Source organism: Dasypus novemcinctus, chromosome 6 (genome assembly GCF_030445035.2).
Source record: "Dasypus novemcinctus isolate mDasNov1 chromosome 6, mDasNov1.1.hap2, whole genome shotgun sequence".
NCBI classification, from domain to species: Eukaryota; Metazoa; Chordata; class Mammalia; order Cingulata; family Dasypodidae; genus Dasypus; species Dasypus novemcinctus.
The window spans coordinates 83,285,620-83,303,067 of NC_080678.1; the positions used below are offsets into that span (position 1 = coordinate 83,285,620).

Below are 17,448 nucleotides of genomic sequence, written 5' to 3' on the forward strand. Positions count from 1 at the left end.
TCTTCTTCCCTCTCCCTGCCCTCAGCAACTACTGTGGCCACTTTCTCCACATCACTGCTACAATTTCTTTCATTACTAGTCACAATAGTTCCATAGTAGAATATCACTAAATCCACTCTAATCCATATCTTATTCCTCCAATGTGGACTCCAGGATGGTGTTGTCCACTCCACCTCTGTATCGAGAGGGGGCTTAAATTCCACATGAATGATGGATGCAATTCTCCTGCTTGTAGTTGTAGGTACTCTCATTTCCCTGGTGTGGTGGTTGACCATCTTCAACTCCCTGTTAACTGACTTGGGTAAGTCCAACGAACTAGAGAGTAGGAGTTGCAACTCTACTGATGCTCAGGGCCCACCTGGCACATGGGCAATCCAGAGATTCAAGTCTCCTGAGTATACACCAACCCTAGTGCCAATCACAGGTTCAGTAAAAGTGACAGAAGAGGCATGTGTAGAAAGGTCACATCTAAGTCCAACTCCATCACACTCAGGAACACAAATTCCAAAGTAGGGCCAACTGACACGGCACTGAATTCCAGAGCCATCTGCCATGACTATAGAACCTGTGGGTCTCTGTAGCCCTCAGGAGCACCAGTACCTGGGGTTGTATCTACTTTGGCTGTCTCTGGGGAGCAGCATAAATTTGATTGCTTTCCAACCTTGTTCTGGTTTTCTTCACTACTTTTTAGGATTCAACTTTATTGGGTCTGTTAAGTTAGTCACTGCTCTGCATTCTGCTTTCCAGTAACCAAAGTTTTTCTCCGTTATTTCCTTTCCTTTTTTTTGTACCTTAGAAGTAGTTTTAGAGATTTTAGGAGAAAGAGGTTTATGTATGTACTAAGTCCTTTGATTTTTACTGAAAGTCTGGTACATTTTTTTTAAAAGATTTATTTATTTGTTTCTCTCCCCTTCCCCCCCAACCCCAGTTGTCTGTTCTCTGTGTCTATATGCTGCATCTTTGTCCGCTTCTGTTGTTGTCAGTGGCACGGGAATCTTTTTGTTGCGTCATCTTGTTGTGTCAGCTCTCTGTGTGTGTGGCGCCATTCTTGGGCAGGCTGCACTTTCTTTCATGCTGGGCAGCTCTCCTTACAGGGTGCACTCCTTGCACATGGGGCACACCCCTGCGTGGCAGGGCACTCCTTGCACACATCAGCACTGTGCATGGGCCAATTCCATATGGGTCAAGGAGGCCCGGGGTTTGAACTGTGGGCCTCCCATGTGGTAGACAGACGCCCTAACCACTGGACCAAGTCCGCCCTCGGTACATATTTTGATGCATAGCTTTTATCTTATTTTGTCTTTCTTAATTCAAATGGAAAATTATTGCATTATATAATTGTTTTCTAGTGAGATATTTGGTTAATAGATCACTATAATTAAAGTTGTCCACATTTATATATAATAGGTATTATATAATATATGTAAACTGTTCACTGGAAGCATATAAAGGAAATAATGATTATGGTCTATTACTACATGCAAGTTGTGAAGATTCTCTTGATTTGATGCTTTGCTTTTGCTATTGCTGACTTGATGCTCCAGTTTTTATCACTTAGGTGCCCATGTGCTTTATGGATGCTGGATTCTTTTTTACCTTCAGGGACAGAATCTGAATTAATCTAAGCTAATGACGGTTATTTCGTTCCCTTTGCCAGTGACTGATTTAGTAAGAAGTAGCCAGAAGACTTGAGAAGAAGTTCATTGGGGGGATTCGGGCTAAGTTTTTTCTTTTTTTTCCTTTTTTTCTTTTTTAAGAGATGTAAGGCAGGGTATTCTCTTCTGACTTTTAGACATTATTAGGTAAAGTGATACTTGTAACTAATGAAGGTACTTGACTCCATTAGGAGACAAAAGTCATCACATTAAGGATGGCACAGGGAACACTGAGGAACCTACATCCATGATGATTATTTTTGAGTCATAAATTAACTAGCCCTGGATCTGCTCTCACTGTGGACTGTTAACGTGAGATAACTTAGAAAACCAATCAAGATATTACTTGAAAGTAGTTAAAAGAATCCTGAGTAATCAAAGGTGCAAATTACATAAATATTGAAGATCAAAACTGCAGTTTTCTGAGAAGCTAGGGATTGTTTTTCGCTAAAATGAGATGAATTGGAAATGTATATCATGTTCTTTCATTATTGTTGCCTTTGCACGTAACTTGAGTGGACCTGATGCTTTAATTGTTTGTTAAAAATGGTAATTGTAATCTTTTGTTGTGGTATGATTTAGGTTGATCTGACATTTTAATAGGTCTGACTACTTGGACTGATTAAAAAATAAATTTATTATTTGTTGAAAGATGCACATTTTCATCATGAAATTGGTTTTCATTTTTTTAATCAGTGACTTGTCTTGCCAAAGCTTATGAAGCATATGTTTTTGATACCAATGTTACTTTTAATTAATATTTTAGATGCAAAAGGTGACAGTTTAAAAGATTGTTTTGTTAGTAGCTTATTCTTTAAAGCAAGTGGCATTTGGTTTTATTTTACAATAGAATTTAATCATACATGTTTTTTGTTAAAGTAATGTTGCCCAAAAAATCTTTTATTGAACTATTTGTGGTGAGCTTTTTAAGGATGTTTAAGATTTCACATGCAGTTTAACTGATCACAGATGAAGTTGTAAATTAATACCTCATGAGCGTATTTGACTGCAGGGCATTGTTTGTGAATCAAAACTGCTTTGTTCCTGTAAACTGTTAAAAGGGTTTAAGCATATAGATTAAAATTGCATGGTGATACCAACGTCTTTATGAAAAGACACTGTAGTTGGATCATTTAAAATGTACTAAAATATTATGAATAGCCATAAAATGTAATAATTCCCTTAAGCTTTTAAGGTTGTAGGATTTAGTTTTATTCCTTTGTTGGACTTAAAACTGTGTACTGTAATAAGTATAACCATTTATATTGTATAGTGATAAGAACAGTTGAAGTTTCCCAGAAAACATGTATTTTTGCACAAGAATTCATATTGTTTTTACACAAGAATTACATTTGAATCACTCTCTTCCCAGAACCTTTAGAACAAACAATTGTTCACTGATATTTTGTTGTATAACATCACTAAATAAGCAAGCCTGGTTTAGAGTAAAATCAGTTTTTGTTTTTGTTTTTATAAAATATATGGAAATCACCTGAATGTAGGATGTATTCTTTTGGCCATGACAAATGGTCAAGTACCTATTGAAAAAACACTTGAGAATAGTCTGGGACTTGTTCTCAAAGACAGCAATAAATTAAAAGGTAGCGGAAGCAAGCTTTAATGAACCTCTTTAGTCAATTAGGCAAATCCTAGTTAGGCAAAGGGAAAACCTGGGAAGCTTTTGGAGTTCTGATCTGTACTCCCCTTTTTGACAACTCCACATTCTTTGAAAACTTTATCTGTTTTGCAAATATTCTGTTTTCTGCTATTTTTTTAGTTTCTGTCATGTAGATGAACTTTCCAGCACTGGTTCACCTACTTCTTGTGCTCCTTTATCATTACTCCTTATATCTCCATTCCACTTTAGCAATTTTTTTTTCTGACCACATTCTGAGCCTTATCCCTACCCAGAACTGTTTTAAAACAAAACAAAACTACATCAGCTCCTGTTCATTCCTTTCTAGTTTCACTTTATCTCTATCCAGCCTTAGTGGCATGTTTAGTTATTTCAGGCATATTTTACCATTATTCTCAATTCGCTTTTCCCTCTGATCCTGCCAGTTTCTAAACCTGGATCACTTTAATTGTGTCCCTTGCTTCTTGACTTATCACTGTCAACTTTGTCATATTAGACACTTCTAGCCATCTTTGATCCCTACTTTTTAAAACTTCATAATCTCTTTTATGTGATGCTCTTACCATCTGAAGTGGCTCTCAAATATCACCTTTCTTTGCTATTTTCATGTTTGTGGTCCTTATCATGTCTTGCATTGAGTACCGTAGTCCTTTCCTTGCTTCATTTCTCCAATGGTTCCCTTTCCCACTTTTTCTATCCCTGAAACACAGGAGGGATTTGGTCTCCACATACCCTCCTACCACTCTCCCCGCCACTACGTAAATAACAGAAGCATCCTTTAATAATAATGCTCAATGGGTGCCACGTTTTCTGGGTCTGAGTGTAGATTTTGTATGTGTATGATTTGTGATTTGGTCTTGAAAACACCCTTCCAAGATACTAAAGAGTCTTTTGCAGGTGTTCCTTAAATCCATTTTCTACAGTGCCACAGGAGACATCTTTCTGAAACAGGAATTTATTCATTTTACAAATATATAACAGCTTATTTTGTGCCAAATACTGGACTAGGTGCTGGTGTTAGGAAGAGAAACACTAAGGTATTTTTTGAAAGAAATATTAGACAGAGGAACAACTATCATGTAGTGGAACTTTTATTAAGTGCTAGGTACTTTATGTGCTTATCCTTCAATGTAGATGTTATCAGTCACTTTACAGGTGAGCAGACTGAATCTCAGAAATTTAGTAGTCAAACAGCTAGTAATTTCAGTAAGCAAGTAAGGCATGTTGTAACAGATACTTGAAAAGGGGGCTCTGAGGGCATCAGGGAGAGAGAGCTAGCTTAGATTTGGAAGATTAACATTAGGGTAGGCTTCACGGAGAGGATGGTGCCTTAGGCTCAGTCTTGAGAGAGAAGAAGTTTGCTGGATAGACCAAGAAAGTGATAGGAAGGTGAGTGTGTGGCATGGTTATACTGGTGAGCAGTATTTGCAAAAGTACAGAGATATGGAAGGTATTTTATAGGAATACCCAAATATGACTGAAGCATAAAGCATGAATTGGAGAATTGAGAGTGATTTTCATAAACAGAAAGGCATTAAATCAGATTGCATTTTATATGTATTCTCCTAAAAGGTTTAGATTTGTTTTCAGTAGATGATTTTAAATAAGAGAGTTAATTGAGTAATCAGTGTGGATAACAAATTAGAGGAAGGCCTTTCGGGAATAAAAAAGACCCATTACACTATTTTATGAGAAATGAGACCCTAAAATATGGCATTGGTAGATTTGAAGCCATTTGGGAGGTGGAATCAAGAGTCTTAGTCATTGATTGGTGTAAGAAGTAAGTGAGAGGAATGATTCCTCAGGTTATACTCAGATTGGATGGGTAGTTGTGTCAATCTGAGATAAGGCATATTAATAATAATACATAGTACATAATGTAAGATATCCTTAACTCACGAAATTTGTATAATCTGCTTCCTAAATGGTCTCCCAATTTTTTATTGACATGCATTCTTTAAAGACTTTGGCAGATTATGGACATTGAGGCCTTTTAATTTGTCAAGCCTTTGCTGATTGACCAGGGGCTCAGGTACGTTCTGGATCCTGAGAGAGTGCACAGAAGAAGTCACGGGATCTGTCCATGTACTGGAAACTCTTGAGTTTAAACAGCTTTGGAACTTCCTGGTTTCAGATTCTCCAGGATTGAAAACAGATGGATAATCTTGCTAGGTACAGCAGACACACAAGGAAGGAATTATTGATCCTGCTTCATAGACAATGAAATTGAAGTTAACTTGTCCAAGGTCAGGAATATGACTCCCAATATACCTAAGGGCCAGTAGGTCTGGACCTTAGGAACTTCAGAACTGTCATTTATGCATTGTGGCAAATCGTTCATGTATGAGACCATGTTCGGTGCTCACAAAAATGCAATCATGATGTAGTCATTATTATGTCCATTTTACAGATGAGAAAACTGAGAACAGAGACCTGCTTTTAGTCCCATAATTAGGAATTGACAAAGCAAGATTTGAATTTAGGTGGTCTCATTTATCCTGAAGCTCAGGATAGAGATCTCAGATGAGAGGACTAAGTCACAGTATAAGGAGATCATCATTAAATATATTTTGTCTAAAGCTTGAGTACAAGATTATTTGCATTGACATAGAATTATTTGATTTAGAAATATATTTTGTAAGTATATCTGTACTTATGTTTTACTTAACATATTTGAAATATTTGTAAATAAATGAATAAAATTAATGTGGAAAGTTTCTAATTACATAATTTTGGGGGGCAGGTAGTCATATAAAGTAAAATCTATTATTGAAATTGTTAAATCAGCCTATGGTACAATGAATCATGACTAATAGAAAACATATAATGAAAGACAAGATGGGATGAAATGGTTACCTCTTTGAAATCTTAAATGATACTAGAGATTATATAAATCTTATTTGCAGGAAAAAATCAAAGTAGCCATAATATACAGAAATAAACTTTTTAAACTTCTCACTAGGGTCCTTTTTCCTGAAGGTCTCATTGTTTTTGCCAGCTTATTTTAACTATTAAAATACTACATTGAAATTGAGCTATCTTAAGGATGTCTAATTTACATACCCCTGGTGTGGAAACTTGACAGCTATATAATATAGGAAGTATTTCATGACCTTTGAGGAGAAAAAGCAAACGTGCTGGTTCCAACCTTAAAAAGGAAAATAAGGTCTAAAATGGGTAAAATCATTCCTTTTTCTTTTTGATATCCATGGATGGTATTTTGTCTTAAATTATTTTCAGAGATTTAAAAAAATGAAATGTAAGTGATGTTTTATAAGCCTGTGTTACAATTGCTATTTTGTGGGAGTGAGGGGCATGAGATGAGATGGGACTTGGAAAATTACTTTGGAGGTGAGAAATGAAGATTAAAAAAAAATTTTTTTTTAATTATATAAAAAAACATTCATAGTCTTTTTTTTCTTCATGTATTCTTTCTGATTTTAAGTGTTACATTTATTGTTGAGACTTGGGAAAATAAAAAAACAAATGAAAAATAGAAAGAATGGAGCTGCCTTTCTGAAAGAGATGACTACTTCAGGAAAGTAGCTATCAGTTTACTTTCTTAAATTGATCTTTTTCAGCAAACTTGGCTCTGTAGTGAACTACTGTGGTGAATCCTATTTTGATGATTTTTTATGAAACAAAAAAGATGTCAAAAAGGACAGGAAAGTCTCTTTTGTCATAATATACATGAAAATTCATGCCTTTTGGGAGAGTTATTTCCTTAAAATAAATATATTTACAGGCATTAGGATTCTTGGCTATAAGTGACAGGAAACCTAACCAGCACTAGCTTAGGCTAAACAGGAATATAATAATTCAAATTTACTGCCAAAAAAGTAGGGGTGTTGTTTGGCCTTGGCGATGACTAAATTTAAGGACTCAGACATTGTCAGAACATTCTTCTGTTCTTTCCTCTGCCTGTCTCTAAGAGTTAGCTTCAGTTTGTCAGACTGCCTCTCTATACTTCTTGCTCTCTTTTTTCGGTTTGACATCCTGTGTTTGTAATGGTCTTGGACTAATTTTTTTTTTTTTTCATTTGAAAAACTATCAGTTCTGCTCATTAACTTGTAATTTCATATATTGTTTTTACAGTTGCTTTAATATGCAAAATAAACACGCAGCAAAAAATAGCTTGGTTTAAGGTTTGATGTCAGATTTACAATGTATTTTTTCACTATTCTTCCTCTAAAGGGTAATCGCAAATGAAATAAGTGATTTGACTCTCATTTGTTTAATGGCTGAGAAAGTCTTCCAGTTTAATGGTGGTGATGGTAGCACAACATTGTGAATGTGATTAACCCACTGAACGGTATGCTTGAGAGTGGCTGAGTTGGGAAAGTATATGGTATTTCCCAATTAAAAAAAAGAGAGACTGAAAAGACAATAACAACTAAATGTGGTATATGATCCTGGACTGGATTTAATTATGGAGGAGATGAGGCCAAAAAGAACATCATTGGGACATAAAAAAAAGTGGAATATAGACTAAGCTTTATGTCAATTTAAATTGCCTGAACTTGATAACTGTACTTAATGTGATTACATAAGTGAATATCCTTATTCTTAGGAAAAGTATATGGGAGTATTAAGTGTTCAAGGACCACAATCTATACAGCCTCTTAGATGTTTAGGTGATGGATGGATGGATATAATGATGCAGGAAATATAGAAATTTAAAAAAGTGGATCTGGGTGGGGATATGTTGGAGTTCTTGGTATGGGTTTTGTATTATTTTTGTAACTGTCCTGTAAGTTTGAAATAATTTTTTTTAAAGTTTATAAAAGTTTACCTTACTGACCAGTAGATAAACTTTCGAAAGTATTTGTGACCTTTCTATTTACTAAGGCATTACATGCTTTTATGAAGGAGACAATTGTTTTACCTAAACAATGAGAAAAATTAGTTTCATTTTTTTGGGATTTGTGAAGTTTCACCTTTTTTTTTTTCTTCCCCTGAATACTGCTTCTTTTTCCTAACTTTATGTAGTTACAGGATTTTCTTCTTGCTTACCATCTAATGTGCTATATGTATTTTTTAAAAGTGACCCTTTAAGATTGCTTTTCTGAAGAGACACTGAGTTTTCTAATGTTGTCGAAGAGGTTATATTTAGCTGTTGGTATTTCAAGTTGGAACACTTCATTCTACTGTGTCTTTAGTTAATGAGTCATCTGGAGAAAATGGGCTGCCTCTTGCTTTTAGGAAGAGTTTGTAGCAAATAATAATTTAAACACCATAGGAAAGTTTCTGCCAAATGTCAAAACTAAATGCAAAATGTTTTGTAATACTTTTTATTGCTCATATGTAAAATATATATTCAAGAATATAGAAACGTTTTGCTTATTATTACTCCCAGCTCATCAAAACAAAAATAAAAATCTTGATTTCACCCATAACTAAGCATTTTTTACCAAAGCATTGTGTATATTGTTGTGTGAGTTATAGACAAGTTGGAAGCCAGCACAGACTATCAAATTCCTTCGTACACAGAATATACAGTGGTGGTCAAATGAGAAATGTCACTAACTGGGGAAAGTATTTTGGTTATTGAAATATTAATGTCTTTTTTCAAGTATGTTTATATTAGATCAGGTGAATTTCAACAGGGTTTTTTTTGCTTGTTTTTTTGGTTACCTCATATGTATTTAGTGTGACGACCTTACTATATTAGGAAATCTTTGAGGGGTAGTTAGATGGCAAAAGATGTAGGAGACACTGATTCTAATTTTGGTTACCTTTATATTAGATATCGCACAATAACTGCATCAGTTTTTTCATCTATATAATATTTTGTTCTTCATGGCTTTTCATGTAGGAATGAAGTGACACAGACTAACCACTGACTAGAACCATGAACGGTGGTGTCTTTATATTTTCTTTTTCCTTTTCTCAAATTTATTTTCTTAACTTGGATTTATTCATTCATTCCATTTGTTTAATATGAACTGCTTTGTGCTGAGCCTTGTCTACTATATCAACACCACCAGTCCCTTACTCAATTTATGCATTTAACAAAAATCATCTGGAAAATACTGGAGGGGAATTTGGGTTTTCAAGTTTCTCTCATTCTGTAGCATTCCTTTTTTCATACTGATGGCAAATTTATCCTTCTAGCTGTTCAGGCTGCCTTTGAGTTATTCTTGACTCCTCTCTTTCATATTCTATATCCAATCTTCTAGGAAATCCTATGGGCATCACCTTTGAAATATATCCTCAATGTGTAATCACTTCTCATTGTTTCCAGTCTGAATCTACCACTTTTTTTTTCAATTATTATTTTTTTATTTCTCTCCCCTTCCCCTTCCCCCAGTTGTCTGCTCTCTGTGTCCACTCGCTGTATGCTCTTCTGTGTCTGCTTGTATTCTTGTCAGTGGCATTGGGAATCTGTGTTTCTTTCTGTTGTGTCATCTTGTGTCAGCTCTCCATGTGTGTGGCGCCACTCCTGGGCAGGCTGGACTTCCTTTCGAATGGAACAGCACTCTTTACAGGGCGTATGCCTTTCGCATGGGGCTCCCCTCTGCGGCACTCCTTGCGCGCATCAACATTGTGCATGGGCCAGCTCACCACATGGGTCAGGAGGCTCTGGGTTTGAACCCTGGACCTCCCATGTGGTAGGTGGACACTCTATCCATTCAGCCAAGTCTCCTTCCCTGGATCTACCACATTTTATTTTTCTATTCATTGGTTGATAGACACTTAGGTTGCTTCCATCTTTTGGCAATTTTGAATAATGCTGCTATGAACACCTGTGAAAATATCTTTTTGAGTTCCTGCTTTCAATTCTTTTGGGTATATACCTGTTAGCACTGCCTTTTCTGCATCCCATAAGTTTTTATTTTTTTTAATTTTTAAAAAATTTTTTAAATTTTTATTTTTTTCCCATAAGTTTTGGTATGTTGTGTTTTCATTTCATTTGCCTCAGGATATTTCCTTATTTCCCTTTTAATTTCCTCTTTGTCCCATTGGTTGGTTAATTTCCACATATTTTTAAACTTTCCATTTTCCCCTCTGTTACTGATTTCTAGCTTCCATTGTTATAAGGGAAGGTACATTGTATGATTTCAATATTTTTAAATTTATTGAGACTTGTTTTATGACTTACGTCTCTCCTGGAGAACGATCCATGTGCACTAGAGACAAATGTATATTCTGCTGCTGTTGGGTCAGGTGTTCTCTTTATATGTTAGTTGTGGTTGGTTTGTTGTCATGTTCAAAGCTTCTCTTTCTTTATTGATCTTGTAGCTAAATGTTCTATCCATTACTGAAAAGTGGAGTTGTCTATTTCTGCCTTTAATCTGTCAATATTTTCTCATATATTTGGGGGCTCTGCCTTTATGTGCATATATATTTATTATTTTTATGTCATCTTGTTGAATTCATCCTTTATCAGTATATTGTGATCTTCTTTATCCCTCATACAGTTTTTTACTTAGTTTTATATGGTATTAGTATAGCTACCCCAGGTCTCCTTGGTTACTATTTGCATGGTATATTTTTTTCTGTCCTTTCACTTTCATTCTACTTGTGTCTTTGAATTAAGGTGAATCTCTTGTAAATAGCATGTAGTTTTGTATCCGTGCTTCTCTTTTTGACTAGAGAGTTTAATTCATTTACATTTAAATTAGCTACTCATAATGCATGGCTTTCTTCTGCCATTTTGCTATTTGGTCCTTGTAAGTCTTACATCTTTTTTGACCCTCAGTTCTTCTGTTAATGCCTCCTTTCATATTTATTTGAAATTTTGATAGTGTACCATTTTGAGTCCCTTCTCATTTCCTTCTGTATATATTTTTCAGATATTTTCTTTCTGAAAATGGTGATTACTTTGGGACCTAAATTTAACATCCTAAATCTGTAACTGTCAAATTCAATTTGATACCAGCTTAACTTCAATAGTATATACAACACTGTTCATAATCTGCTATCCCCTCACCTTTTTGTTGTACTTGTTGCAAATTATATCTTTACACATAGTATGTCCAAAAGTATACATTTATCATTACTTTTTATGCATTTGCATTTTAGAACCTGTCAGAAAGTAAAAGTGGAATTAAAAACCAAAAATACAATTGTACTGGCATTTGTAATTACCCATTTGGTTACCTTCGCTGGATATCTTTATTTCTTTATGCCTCTTTGATCCACTTCCTGGTTTTCTTTCCTTTAAGTCTGAAGAACTCCTTTCAGTATTTCTTGTAGGCCAGGTCTAGTGGTACAAACTCCTTCAGGTTTTCTTTTCTTGGGAATGGTTACACCTTCATTTTTGAAAGATATTCTTGCCAGATATAAAATTCTTGATTAGCAATTATTTTCTTTCAGCACTTGAACTATTTTGTCCCACTTCCTCCTTGCTTCTCATGAGAAATTGACACTTAATCTTACTGGGTCTCCCTTGCACAAAACTTGTTGCTTTTCTCTTGTAGCTCTCAGATTTCTTGTCCTTGACATTCAACAGTTTTACTACAGTGTGTCTGGAAGGGTATGTCTTCAAGTTTATCCTGTTTTGGATTCATTGGGCTCCTTGAATGTATATATTCAATGCTTTTGTTAAATTTACCAGTATTTCTTTAATATTACTTCTGCCTCTTTCTTTCTTCTCTTTCTGCGACTCCCAAAATGTATATACTGTTATGTTTTATGGTGTGCTACAGGTCTTTTAAACTCTGTTCACGTTTTGTTGTTGTTTTGTTTGCCTTTGAGTTCACTGATTCTTTTGCTAGATCCAATCTGCTATTGAAATCCTATAGGGCAGTTTGTATTTCAGTTATTGTGGTCTTCATCTTCTGTATTTGTTTGTTACCTTTTTAAAATTTCTCTCTTTATTGCCATTTTCATATTGTTCATTCATTGTTTTCTTGATGTCCTTTAGTTCTTTCTCCATGTTTTCCTTTATCTCCTTGAGCATATTGAAGATCTTTGCAAAGCATTTGTCCAGTATGTCCAAAGTCTGCTATTTTTTGTTGATGCCTTCTAAATTTTTATCTTGTTTTAGATGAGACATCATTTTCTGTATTTTTGTTTTGTATTCTTGTTGTACACTTTCCATTTTAAAGTGTTAAATTGTAGTATTTATTCCCTGAGCTGTCTGTTCTTAAGTTTGTATCCAGCTGGTAATGTGACAGATTTTCTTGTTCTAGGAACTAACAAAAATAAACCAAAGCAAAAACAACAACAACAACCAAAAAACACCTTTCACAGTCTTTTCAAATTTGGTCTGTGTTCACTGGTGCTCTCCTTCGGAGTTTAACAATACTGTCAAGAAGATTAGCCTGAGGTGACAGTGAAGTGCAAGGTCCCTCTGTCTTTTCTGAGCCTTCCCCTTGCCCTTGGCGCATGGCCTTAGGAATTCCCCTGTTTACAGGATCTGAATGTCCCCTCTATTCCCAGTGAAAGAGAAAAAAATCAGTCTTCCACTGAGCCCTATGGTAGGTCTTAAAGCTAGTAATCTCTTGCCCCAGGTCACTAGGACTCTAATGTTTCATAGACTGCTTTAGATGACCACAAGGTGCTTCTGTCTGCAGGGCAATACCTGGGAGAGTGAGCCAGAGAAGAGTTTTATGGCCTAGTTTTTCCTGTTGCCACCAGAAACATAGGCTCTGACATATAGGCACTACAGTATGCACATAGGGTTTATTCTTCTCCCTCAAGAGCACAGCTGGTGACCCACAGTGGAAGTGCAGGGCAGCCCCACAGTATGCCAGGTTGTGGGTTGGGGAGGGACCACCAAGGGTGCCACAGGCTTCTACTGTTTTTACAGCTGTGTTTTCTTGATTTGGGACTTACCTGGTAACTCTTTTACTATTAACTGTAGTTTTTAGAAAGATTTCTGTCTTAGCCTGCCAAAGGGCTGCTGACGCAAAGTACCAGAAAATGTGTTGGCTTTTATAAAGGGGTTTTATATGGGGTGAAAGCTTACAGTTCCAAGGCTGTGAAAAGTCTAACTCAAGGCACACCATAAGAGGTGCTGTTTCACCAAAGTCAGCTGCCACGTGTGGAAGCAAGATGGCCGCTGATCTCTGTTCATGTTTCAGCCTTTCCCTCCAGCTCTCCTTTTCCTCTTGAGCTCTGTGGGCCCAGCCCAGCCTTTTGAGGCTTCATGCTTAAGTGATCTTGTAGTCCTCTCTCTCCTGGCATACTGCTTGTTTTTTTCCAGGCCTCCTATATCAGTCTCATATGTTCCACTCTTTTCCCAAATTCAGCTGTAAGCTATCAGGCAAATGGCTTAACGCTCCCTGGGGCCTCAGCTGCTTGAGCCTTCTCCATTCTTTCACATGGCAGAATAAAAAATGACTGAGCTCTCTATTCCTGTGCCTCTCTGTCCCTGTGAGTCTGTTTATATCAGACCCAGCAAGGGGGCGGGGACTCAGCCTGAGTCACGCCTTACTGACATAGTCTAATCGAAAGCCGTAAAAGCAGTCTTAACAGGTAATCTAATCAAAGGCCCCTCAACTGAATTTAATACAAAATCAAAGAGTATGGTACTCAGAGGAATAGATTAGTTTATAAACATAATCTTTCTCTTTTTGGAATTCATAAATAATCTCAAACTGCCACAATGGCTCTACTAAATTTTGCTAGTTGTTCAAAGATTCTGTGATGTAAGGGCACCCTGGAGTGTCTTATGCCATCTTCTAGTTCAACTTGAACTCTCTCCTGCTTTTTATCACCATCATCTTTTGCTTGGATTATTATAATAAGTTCTTAACTTGACTCTCTGTGCTCTTGCTGCCTGTGTATTCTCAGCATAGGATACTGGTTGATTCTTTTAAAACAGAATAACTTTCTGTTTCATAACTTTCTTATGATCTAATATCATAACTCACTTAGATAAAATAAGTTGTAAAAATGGTAAAAAGAAAAAAGAATTGCTATTTGCTGATGAAATAATGATATTGTTGTAAAACTAAAAAAAATAAACTAAAATGATTAGAAACAGAAACATTTATTTACAAGGTGGATGGTAACAGAATACACAAAAATAAATAACTTTCAATATAAAATTTACCATGAATTATTTAAATTAACAGGTATATAAATAAACAGAATACTACCACACATCAAGAGATTAGTCATATGACCAAGTGGGGTTTATTCCAGAATAAAAGAATAGTTCAATATTTGGGAATGTAATATATTCCCAAATAATGCTATATTAATAATATAATTTCCCATGCTTCCCTGCCTTTTGTTCCAGAGGGTTTTTACTATTTGCCCAGGAGGTTCAGATAAACTAAACAAATAAACTTTTGTGTTATCCAGCAGCTAAACCATACTTTTTACACTGAGGTCTGACCAGCTTGTCCTTCCTTGGGTATTCTTCATGAGCCCTAGGGTACCAAATGAAGTTTTATTACATCTTATAATTTCTCTTTTAACAAAGGTAATTATATTATTTATATTAAACTTCCCCTGTTTAACTTTGTGGTTTCTTTCTCTTGATTGGACCCAAACTATGCCATATTATTAGATTTCTTGAGAAATTTTACATGATTGCTTCCACAGATACTAAAGAAACATTTGACAAAATTCAACATTCATTCTTTCATTAAATTTTTAGTGATGTATATATAGCACATATGACAGTGTGAACTTCTTTTTTGGAACCCAGAAAGAGAGAGATTATGTTTTTGAGCTAATTCATTCCTATGGGTGTGAGACCTTTTTGACTGGACTGTGTCATTATATCAGTGAGACATCACTCGGGTTGAGACTCCACCCTCTTGCTGGGTCTAATATAAATGGAGACAGAAAGAGAAACACACGTGAAAAGGAAGCTCCACCATTTTTTTAAAAGCAGTTTTGTTGAGATATATTCACATACCATACAATCTATCCAAAGTTTATAATCAATAACTTTTAGTATAATCACAGTGTTATACATTCATCACCACAAAAAAATTTAAAACAATTTCATTACTACATAAAGAAAAACTCCATATCCTTTAGCAGTTACCTCTAAATCCTTCTATCCTTCCTCAGCCCTACATAACTGCTAAGCTAATTCTATCTTTATAAATTGATTTATATTTACATTTTACGTAAATAGAATCATATAATATGTAGTACTTTGTGTCTGGTTTCTTATACTTAGCATAATGTTTTATTTTTCCTGATTTTAACATCTTGTAATAGTAACATGTATAACATTTGTTCAGTCTTATATAAGCACTATTACCCATATTCATATTTCACATGAGGTTTTATTATGCTATACAGTCCCGTGTTACATTTTTTAGCTTTCCTTCCAGTCATATAGTGGCCTTAGAATTTCCCTTTCAACCATTGTCATACCCATATAATAGCACAGCTAGTTACAAACATCATGGTGTGCTTTCATCTTTTCTATTCATTTCCAAAGATTAACATGCACCCTTTTTACCGATTGTATACAAGTTAATCCTCAGTTTTCCATTCTCTAACCTCATTCTATTTTCTGGTGACCCATATTCTAGTTTTTAACTCCATGAATTTATGCAATATATTTAGTTCATGATAGTGCAGTCATACAGTATTTGTCCTTTTGTGTCTGGTTTGTTTCACTCAACATAACGTCCTTCAGGTTCATCCATGTTGTCATATGCTTCATGACTTCATTTATTCTTAGAGCTGCATAATATTCCATCTTGTGTATATACCACCAAAATTTGTTTATCCATTCATCAATTCATGAACATCTGGGTTGTTTCCATCTTTTGGAAGTCATGAATAATGCTGCTGTGAACATCGGTGTGCTGATGTCTGTTTGTGTCACTGCTCTCATTTCTTCTGGGTATATACCCAGGGGTGGTATTTCTGGGTCACGTGGCAAATCTGTATTCAACTTCCTTAGAAACTGTCAAACAGTCCTCCATAGTGGTTGTACCATTCCATATTCCCACTAACAGTGAGTAAGTGTTCTTATTTCTCCACATCCTCTCTAACACTTGTAGTTCTCTGTCTTGTTTTATGTGGCCATTCTAATAGGTATGAAGTGATATCTCAATGTAGCTTTGATTTAAATAGTTTCATTTTATAACAAATGCAGAATGTAAAACAGTAATAACTGATAATCATTCACTCATTTGTTTTATAGTTTTAGAACCTGTTCATATATATATGTATATATGTGTGTGTATATATACATTTATTTATAGGCAAGGGAGTAAAGAGTTTATTAAAAAACAAGAAAAGAGGTAATACACACCCCAGACTTGGTTGCAGGTGTGCTACAGGGTGATGTTATATTTTAATTTTTTTCTGTTTTTAAAGATTTGTTTTTTAATTTATTTCTCTCCCCTTCCCCACCCCCCTGCCCCCAGTTGTCTGGTCTCTGTGTCCATTCGCTGTGTGTTCTTCTGTGTCCGCTTATATTCTTGTCAGCGGCACTGAGAATCTGTGTTTCTTTTTGTTATGTCATCTTGCTGCGTCAGCTCTCCGTGTGTGTGGTGCCATTCCTGGGCAGGCTGCACTTTTTTCGCACTGGGCGGCTCTCCTTACAGGGCTCACTCCTTGCACGTGGGGCTCCCCTACACAGGGAACACCTGTGTGACACGGCACTCCTTGCATGCATCAGCACTGCGCATGGGCCAGCTCACCACATGGGTCAGGAAGCCCTGGGTTTAAACCCTGGACATCCCATGTGGTAGGCAGACACTCTATCCATTGAGCCAAATCCGCTTCCCAGGGTGATGTTATTTTTGAGGAACTTTTTTATAGCCATCTGTGGCAGATAGGTAGAACAGTCATTGCTTTATTCATACATTATAGAAGAGAGAACTAAGCCTGTGTGAATAAATGACTTCTCTCACAAAAGGATGGCTTTTATATTTTTAAATGGTTGGAAAAAAAGCAAACGAATATTTTGTGGCATGTGAAAGTTACATGAGATTCAAAGTTCATTGTCTATAATTACAGTTTATTGCATGACAGTCATGCTCATTCATTCATGTATTGTCTATGGGTATTTTCCTAAGGCAGAGTTGATTAATTGTAACAGAGACGATGTAGCAGTCTTTCAAGTGCCACAAATATTGATGTGCCATGTGGAGCGAGTTGCTACCTGGTGTCTTGTTGAAACACAGGCTCAACACAACAGAAATTTCAGCAAGTCAACGCTTCATTACTTATGCAGCACAGTGGGTCCAAAAGAGCAGGCAAAGAGATTCCATTGTGGCTGGT

The 17,448-nt window shown here is 35.8% G+C and overlaps 1 protein-coding gene across 8 annotated transcripts in view; it reads left to right on the plus strand.

Moving 5' to 3' along the window:
- ADK (adenosine kinase) overlaps positions 1 to 17,448 on the plus strand; it is a 573,433-nt gene that overhangs the window by 118,357 nt on the left and 437,628 nt on the right. The gene's annotated exons all lie outside the window — the stretch shown is intronic.